Consider the following 9,579-nt stretch of genomic DNA (forward strand, 5'->3'; position numbering starts at 1 on the left):
TTTTGGTCAAAGAGGTTAGAAGCCATGGGGCTATTGTGATAGAGGACCAAAAATCAAAGCAAGAATGGGTAGTTAATGGTCAGAGGTTGAAGGTTTATCGAGGAAGCGATTTTAATCGTGAAACTTGTGTTTTATCGTTTGGTGATCCTTGATTGCCTTTGACCGTCGAGCTGACCGACGTTAAACAAAGCGCTTATTGGGAGGCACCCCAATTTGTAAATATTCAGCTTGTTTTATGTGTTTTTTACCGTTTATGTTTTTTGCGTTCTGGTCGAGCCAAAATCAGTCTACCGGTAAAGTTACACTTGCTGGTAGAAGAAAAATTTTTCTGTGTTCTGTCAAGGGCGCTTAGCGCGCTCTAGCCCGCTTAGCGCGCTTTGGAAATTTTGGAACCCTTAGTTCCAGAGATATGCGCGCTTAGCGCGCTTCAGACCCCGCTTAGCGCGGGTGGTTTTTCAGAGAAAAAATATATTTTTAAAGGTTGGGCCTTTGTTTCTGACCCGGCCCAGCGCGTTTTCTGAAAGGAAAATAGGGTTTTGAGGTCTTTGTGCCTCATTTTCCCCATTTTTGCTCTTCTAAGCTTGCTTTCTCTTTGCTTCTCCATTTTAGCCTTTGCTCTTTCTTCATCTTCATCATCACCAAGGTAAGCAGCTTCTTCTCCATTTCCTTTTCTATTTCTTTATGCTTGTTTTATATATTAGGGTTTAATTGTAGATTAGGAATAGAAATTTTGTGGTTAGGGTTTGTGTTTTGAAAACTTAGTGATATAATCTTATTTCCAGTGCCTTGTACATGTTTAGAATAGAATTTGGGTGCTGGAAATGTTTGGTTGCAACCCTGGTTCGCAGGGAATTTTTCTGCAAATCGCAGAGTCCGCTTAGCGCGGTAGGCGCGCTTAGCGCGGTCTGGGGATTTCAGAAAAATTCCCTCTTCTGCCTGTTTTTGTTTGATGCAGGGGGAGTGTTCTATTGCTTTGATTCTGATTGTAGCTGTTTATTTTTGTTATTTTTATGTTAACATGTTGGTTTTGTGTTGCCATTTCTTTAATTATTTCAGATGGGACCGAAATTCTTAGGCTCTAAGAAGCGAAAGACCGGAACCGAAGGTGGCAGTTCTTCTCAAGCACCTAGGGCTATTCCGTTTGATCAGAACCGATTTAAGAGTCATGTCCAAGAGGCGAGGTATAAGAAGCTAGAGGTTAGGACATGGTGGCCTGAGCGTATTGTGAGAATCAATCCTGAGGGAACCTATGGGTGGTGTCATAACACCATTGAGGAGTATGGTTGGCTTAAACTTTGTGAGCCTGCACCTAAGTTTCATTTGGAGATTGTAAGAGAGTTCTATGCTAATGCCGTTCCAAATGAAGAATTTCCGGTTGAAGGTGTTCCCTTTGAGTTCAAAACTTGGGTGCGTGGTAAGGAAATTGATTTTTCTCGTCAGGCTATCCGTGAGTTTCTTGGAACTCAATTACCTTTTGAGGATGGTGAGTTGTGTGGGTATCATGTGCAATTAGCAAGGGGTAATTTTGATTGGGAGCATCTGAGGGAGGTCTTGTGTTCGAGGGGGCAGTCTTATGATCTTAATCCTTCACAACAGCCCCAGAAATTCTCTAGGAAGTCGTTGTCTACTAATGCTCAGATTCTCATGTCTGTGGTCCTTCATAATTTAAGGCCTAGGAGTCACACTTCCTCTTTGCCTGCTGAGTCTGCTGCACTGGTTGCTCGTATGATTGAGCATGAGCCGATTGATATTACTCGCATTATTGCGAATGAGCTGAAGAGGGTTGCTTTGAGTGGAACTCGGCATGGTGATCGTGCTCCCTGCAAGCTGATTTTTCCTGGTTTGATCATGAATCTGTGCAAGAAAGCAAGAGTGCAGATTCCTTCTGAGGGTCTTGTGTCTATTGACACTTTTATTGATGACATTTTTATTGAGCGTTATTGTTTATCCAGGTTGACTGCTGTTCCTGTTGCTCGCCGCCGTAGTAATCCTGATAGAGAGGAGAACTTGGCATTTCATATGGCTCATCAGAGAGCATTCATGTTTTTGCATGATTCTATGTCTCAGCTGAGGTTGCAGATGATGGAGCCCCATGTGGCTCATCCGTGGAGTTCTCGCCAAGACTTGGTGGATTATGCTGATTGGCCTGAGGTCAGTCCATTTCCTGAGGAGGAGGAAGGTGGCGAGGATGAGAATGTGGAAGAAGATCTCCAGGATGAGGATGAGTAGTTCTTTTTGGTTGATGCTTAGTATTTTCATTAGTATTTTTAGTGCTAGTTGTTATTTTATTTTATTTTGACTTAAGTATTGGTATGTTTTGTTCCATCCTTCTAAAGGATGAGGTATTTTGGATCTTAGGCATTGCTATGCCTTTTGGATATTTTGACACCTTTTGGTGTTTGTTTTTAATGTATTAAAGTTTTTAGTTTAATTGCTTTATATTTCTATATACTATTGCAATTGTGTTTTAAATTTTTGTTTGTTGTTCTTGTGAAAGTGCTTCCCGGATGAAGCAAGCTTTTACACCCAATTGGGGCGGTGATGATATAATGTGAAATTAGTACGTACAAGGTACATTTTTATCGTTTCTTTAATATACCATGAATTAGATACTTGTAATTGTACAAATTAGATGTCATATTTTCTTTAGCAAATCTAGTTCAATATTGAATCATTTTAGTTCTAAAACTAGTGTGAGGAGCCTTTCCATTGTACATATATATATTATTTTGTGATTATCAACTATGTGCGTTTAACTCATGTTTATTATGTTTAATCTTGCGTTTTTTATTTTAATTGTGTAAAGCATGAAAGTGATCAAAGCATTTTGTTTCGCATTTCGAGTATAACTTCTCTACCATATATAACCTACCCGGTGAGTGTGTGAGCATTTGATAACCACTTTGAGCCATTTTTGCCAAGATTCAAGCGGTATCAATTCCTTGTCTATATTTGCCGATTTTTGATATGAATCTTGATGATTTTCTTTCAACCTTGAAGAGTACCATTAATTGTGGTTAGGAATGTTTCCTTTTCGCCTTAGAATAGAGAGCATTCGTGATTATGTGGTGGTAATATTCAAGTTGGGGAGAATTTAAAAAAAAAAAATTATTTTGGTTGTATTGGTAGTGAGAAGTAAATAAGTGATTGCTCAAGAGAAAAAGAAAGAGAAAAAGAAAGAGAAAAAGAAAAAGAAAAAGAAAAAGAAAAAGAAAAAAGGGCTTTGTATATAGCTAGTTCCTTAAATTAAGAAGGTGAACTCTTGAGCAATAAAATTGTGTGATCGGTTGATAAGGATGTGTGGATATAATCTTGATTTGAATGCTCTCTTAGGAATTGACCCTTTCGTTTCAATGGCCTTGAGAAATGACACTTCCTTGTTAACCAAGCCAAGATACAACCCTAAAGACTTTGTGATTCTTGCTTTTACGCTTTTTATATAAATGTTGTGTAGATGAATGCATAATTAATTCTGGATGTTGGCGCTTGTTGTGTGAGTGTTAGGTCCTCAATTTTGTCTCTTACTAGAGAAGTGTGTAGGTTGTGATTCAATTTTGAACTTATTTTGTTTTAGGAACTGTTCACATCAAAGGTGTATTTAGTATTAGTATCTCAATCATGGTATTATTTTAGCAAGGGTGAAATGTTACTTGTGTACTTATGGAATTTGAACCACCCAATTGTTTTTGTCTTAGCTTGTGATTTCTTGGTTGTATTTGTTTTGTTTGAGGACAAACAAAGGTTTAAGTTGGGGAGAGTTGTTAGTTACCAATTTGTAGTAAATATCTTAGGTAATTTTTGGTAACTTTCAAGTCCTTTTGTGGTTAATAGTAGTCTTTTATTATCATTTGGTATATATTTATTCTTATATTTATATTATTGTTGAATAGTTCTTATCTTTGCAATCTATGTTGGATTTTGTAGTTTTTTTTAGATAATTGGAAGCTTGGAGCTTGGAAAAAGGACTTTGAAGATGTTCCAAGACCAAAGCCAAAGATTGCTGAAAAGAGGAAGCGCGCTAAGCGAGGTTGAGCCCGCTAAGCGCGGTTTTGAAGAAAAGAAGGAAGTTCTGGCAGAGAGTTCCGCGCTAAGCGAGGTCTGGAGCCCGCTTAGCGCGGTTGGGCGGTTTAAGCAATTTTTGATGGCGCGCTTAGCGGGCTACACCACGCTAAGCGCGGCCTGCGAAACTTTGTTTATTTGATTAGGGGCCAAATCACATTCTTAGAGGATGTAGAGATATTTTAGAGAGAAACAAGAGCATAATACACTGTAGCAAACATAGAGTTGAAGATTGGAAGCCTTGATCGTCGATTAATCGCCTTTGATGCTTGTTGATCTTCATCCTTTCCTTCTTGTGCAAGCTACCATTCTCATGGATAGCTAAATCCCTTTTGTATCAAGATAAGATGTAATCTTCCTAGCCTTTTGTATGTTTTTCTTGTGAATATATGTGTACGAACAAGTGATGATCAATATAGATGGTTTAGTTTGTTTATTAAAGCTTTTTCTTTGGTATAAATGTTTGAGACATCAATGTTTGTATCTAGACCTAACTCATCATCTTTCAAACTATAAGTTGCAGACATGGATTTAGAGTTTGATGTTTACTAAGTATCGGTTTTAAAACGTTATTTGTATTGTTTAAACGGTGGAGAAATCGTCGGTTAAACAATACGGTAAATCTAGCTATATCGTTGCGGACACGGACGATATAGGTGTCGATACGTAATTATATTGATCGTTAGCAAGTTCATAAGCATATATTTATAAGGAAACATACAAACTTAGGTCGATGAAATCGAATCTTGATGCATTTTCTTTAACTTAGAACCTTCATTAATTTACTCTTTGCTACTAAAGTGATTGAATGACCTTTTGCAAACCTAAAACTAAAGTAACATTAACTCAAGACAAAATAGGCTATAGAACGGCGGTGATATCGCAATAATCCCTGTGGATACGATATAAACGAAAAGTACACCACAATACTTACCACCATGTTGCCTCATGCGACAGTTGTCAACGAACTGGTGGAATAGGGAAAAGAGAGGAAATGCCCCTCCAAAGTATTGTAGAAGTAGAAGTATTTGATTGTTGGGGCATTGATTTTGTTGGACCCTTCCCTTCCTCTATGTCAAATGAATACATCTTGGTAGCTGTGGATTACGTGTCTAAGTGGGTGGAAGCGATTGCTTCACCCAAAGCGGATGGTAAGACCGGGATAAAATTTTTGAAGAAAAATATATTTTCGCGGTTTGGCACGCCAAGAGTATTAATTAGTGATGGTGGATCTCATTTTTGTAATGCCCCGCTTGAGAAAGTGTTGGAGCAATATGGAGTAAAGCACAAGGTGGCTACTCCATATCATCCACAAACTAATGGGCAAGTTGAGAGGACCAATAGAGAAATTAAGAGAATTCTTGAGAAAACTGTGTCTAGCTCTAGGAAGAATTGGTCGATGAAGCTTGATGAAACCTTGTGGGCATATCGGACCGCTTTCAAAGCACCGATCGGTCTTACACCATTCCAAATGGTGTATGGTAAAAGCTGTCACCTTCCCGTAGAACTAGAACATAAGGCATATTGGGCCTTGAAGCTTTTGAATTTTGACCACAAGTTGTGTGGAGAGAGAAGAACAATCCAATTAAATGAGTTGGAAGAGATGAGATTGCATGCCTATAAGTCTAATTCAATTTACAAGGAAAAGACCAAATTCTATCATGATAGTAAGATTCGAATTAAGGACTTTAAGGTAGGGCAATTAGTTTTACTCTTCAATTCCCGGTTAAGACTTTTTCCGGGAAAGTTGAAGTCTAAATGGTCCGGACCGTTTTTGGTCAAAGAGGTTAGAAGTCATGGGGCTATTGTGATAGAGGACCAAAAATCAAAGCAAGAATGGGTAGTTAATGGTCAGAGGTTGAAGGTTTATCGAGGAAGCGATTTTAATCGTGAAACTTGTGTTTTATCGTTTGGTGATCCTTGATTGCCTTTGACCGTCGAGCTGACCGACGTTAAACAAAGCGCTTATTGGGAGGCACCCCAATTTGTAAATATTCAGCTTGTTTTATGTGTTTTTTACCGTTTATGTTTTTTGCATTCTGGTCGAGCCAAAATCAGTCTACCGGTAAAGTTACACTTGCTGGTAGAAGAAAAATTTTTCTGTGTTCTGTCAAGGGCGCTTAGCGCGCTTAGCGCGCTTTGGAAATTTTGGAACCCTTAGTTCCAGAGATATGCGCGCTTAGCGCGCTTCAGACCCTGCTTAGCGCGGGTGGTTTTTCAGAGAAAAAAAATATATATTTTTAAAGGTTGGGCCTTTGTTTCTGACCCGGCCCAGCGCGTTTTCTGAAAGGAAAATAGGGTTTTGAGGTCTTTGTGCCTCATTTTCCCCATTTTTGCTCTTCTAAGCTTGCTTTCTCTTTGCTTCTCCATTTTAGTCTTTGCTCTTTCTTCATCTTCATCATCACCAAGGTAAGCAGCTTCTTCTCCATTTCCTTTTCTATTTCTTTATGCTTGTTTTATATATTAGGGTTTAATTGTAGATTAGGAATAGAAATTTTGTGGTTAGGGTTTGTGTTTTGAAAACTTAGTGATATAATCTTATTTCCAGTGCCTTGTACATGTTTAGAATAGAATTTGGGTGCTGGAAATGTTTGGTTGCAACCCTGGTTCGCAGGGAATTTTTCTGCAAATCGCAGAGCCCGCTTAGCGCGGTAGGCGCGCTTAGCGCGGTCTGGGGATTTCAGAAAAATTCCCTCTTCTGCCTGTTTTTGTTTGATGCAGGGGGAGTGTTCTATTGCTTTGATTCTGATTGTAGCTGTTTATTTTTGTTATTTTTATGTTAACATGTTGGTTTTGTGTTGCCATTTCTTTAATTATTTCAGATGGGACCGAAATTCTTAGGCTCTAAGAAGCGAAAGACCGGAACCGAAGGTGGCAGTTCTTCTCAAGCACCTAGGGCTATTCCGTTTGATCAGAACCGATTTAAGAGTCATGTCCAAGAGGCGAGGTATAAGAAGCTAGAGGTTAGGACATGGTGGCCTGAGCGTATTGTGAGAATCAATCCTGAGGGAACCTATGGGTGGTGTCATAACACCATTGAGGAGTATGGTTGGCTTAAACTTTGTGAGCCTGCACCTAAGTTTCATTTGGAGATTGTAAGAGAGTTCTATGCTAATGCCGTTCCAAATGAAGAATTTCCGGTTGAAGGTGTTCCCTTTGAGTTCAAAACTTGGGTGCGTGGTAAGGAAATTGATTTTTCTCGTCAGGCTATCCGTGAGTTTCTTGGAACTCAATTACCTTTTGAGGATGGTGAGCTGTGTGGGTATCATGTGCAATTAGCAAGGGGTAATTTTGATTGGGAGCATCTGAGGGAGGTCTTGTGTTCGAGGGGGCAGTCTTATGATCTTAATCCTTCACAACAGCCCCAGAAATTCTCTAGGAAGTCGTTGTCTACTAATGCTCAGATTCTCATGTCTGTGGTCCTTCATAATTTAAGGCCTAGGAGTCACACTTCCTCTTTGCCTGCTGAGTCTGCTGCACTGGTTGCTCGTATGATTGAGCATGAGCCGATTGATATTACTCGCATTATTGCGAATGAGCTGAAGAGGGTTGCTTTGAGTGGAACTCGGCATGGTGATCGTGCTCCCTGCAAGCTGATTTTTCCTGGTTTGATCATGAATCTGTGCAAGAAAGCAAGAGTGCAGATTCCTTCTGAGGGTCTTGTGTCTATTGACACTTTTATTGATGACATTTTTATTGAGCGTTATTGTTTATCCAGGTTGACTGCTGTTCCTGTTGCTCGCCGCCGTAGTAATCCTGATAGAGAGGAGAACTTGGCATTTCATATGGCTCATCAGAGAGCATTCATGTTTTTGCATGATTCTATGTCTCAGCTGAGGTTGCAGATGATGGAGCCCCATGTGGCTCATCCGTGGAGTTCTCGCCAAGACTTGGTGGATTATGCTGATTGGCCTGAGGTCAGTCCATTTCCTGAGGAGGAGGAAGGTGGCGAGGATGAGAATGTGGAAGAAGATCTCCAGGATGAGGATGAGTAGTTCTTTTTGGTTGATGCTTAGTATTTTCATTAGTATTTTTAGTGCTAGTTGTTATTTTATTTTATTTTGACTTAAGTATTGGTATGTTTTGTTCCATCCTTCTAAAGGATGAGGTATTTTGGATCTTAGGCATTGCTATGCCTTTTGGATATTTTGACACCTTTTGGTGTTTGTTTTTAATGTATTAAAGTTTTTAGTTTAATTGCTTTATATTTCTATATACTATTGCAATTGTGTTTTAAATTTTTGTTTGTTGTTCTTGTGAAAGTGCTTCCCGGATGAAGCAAGCTTTTACACCCAATTGGGGCGGTGATGATATAATGTGAAATTAGTACGTACAAGGTACATTTTTATCGTTTCTTTAATATACCATGAATTAGATACTTGTAATTGTACAAATTAGATGTCATATTTTCTTTAGCAAATCTAGTTCAATATTGAATCATTTTAGTTCTAAAACTAGTGTGAGGAGCCTTTCCATTGTACATATATATATTATTTTGTGATTATCAACTATGTGCGTTTAACTCATGTTTATTATGTTTAATCTTGCGTTTTTTATTTTAATTGTGTAAAGCATGAAAGTGATCAAAGCATTTTGTTTCGCATTTCGAGTATAACTTCTCTACCATATATAACCTACCCGGTGAGTGTGTGAGCATTTGATAACCACTTTGAGCCATTTTTGCCAAGATTCAAGCGGTATCAATTCCTTGTCTATATTTGCCGATTTTTGATATGAATCTTGATGATTTTCTTTCAACCTTGAAGAGTACCATTAATTGTGGTTAGGAATGTTTCCTTTTCGCCTTAGAATAGAGAGCATTCGTGATTATGTGGTGGTAATATTCAAGTTGGGGAGAATTTAAAAAAAAAAAATTATTTTGGTTGTATTGGTAGTGAGAAGTAAATAAGTGATTGCTCAAGAGAAAAAGAAAGAGAAAAAGAAAGAGAAAAAGAAAAAGAAAAAGAAAAAGAAAAAGAAAAAAGGGCTTTGTATATAGCTAGTTCCTTAAATTAAGAAGGTGAACTCTTGAGCAATAAAATTGTGTGATCGGTTGATAAGGATGTGTGGATATAATCTTGATTTGAATGCTCTCTTAGGAATTGACCCTTTCGTTTCAATGGCCTTGAGAAATGACACTTCCTTGTTAACCAAGCCAAGATACAACCCTAAAGACTTTGTGATTCTTGCTTTTACGCTTTTTATATAAATGTTGTGTAGATGAATGCATAATTAATTCTGGATGTTGGCGACATTGTTGTGTGAGTGTTAGGTCCTCAATTTTGTCTCTTACTAGAGAAGTGTGTAGGTTGTGATTCAATTTTGAACTTATTTTGTTTTAGGAACTGTTCATATCAAAGGTGTATTTAGTATTAGTATCTCAATCATGGTATTATTTTAGCAAGGGTGAAATGTTACTTGTGTACTTATGGAATTTGAACCACCCAATTGTTTTTGTCTTAGCTTGTGATTTCTTGGTTGTATTTGTTTTGTTTGAGGACAAACAAAGGTTTAAGTTGG

The sequence above is a fragment of the Vicia villosa genome, linkage group LG7 (assembly GCF_029867415.1).
Source record: "Vicia villosa cultivar HV-30 ecotype Madison, WI linkage group LG7, Vvil1.0, whole genome shotgun sequence".
NCBI classification, from domain to species: domain Eukaryota; kingdom Viridiplantae; phylum Streptophyta; class Magnoliopsida; order Fabales; family Fabaceae; genus Vicia; species Vicia villosa.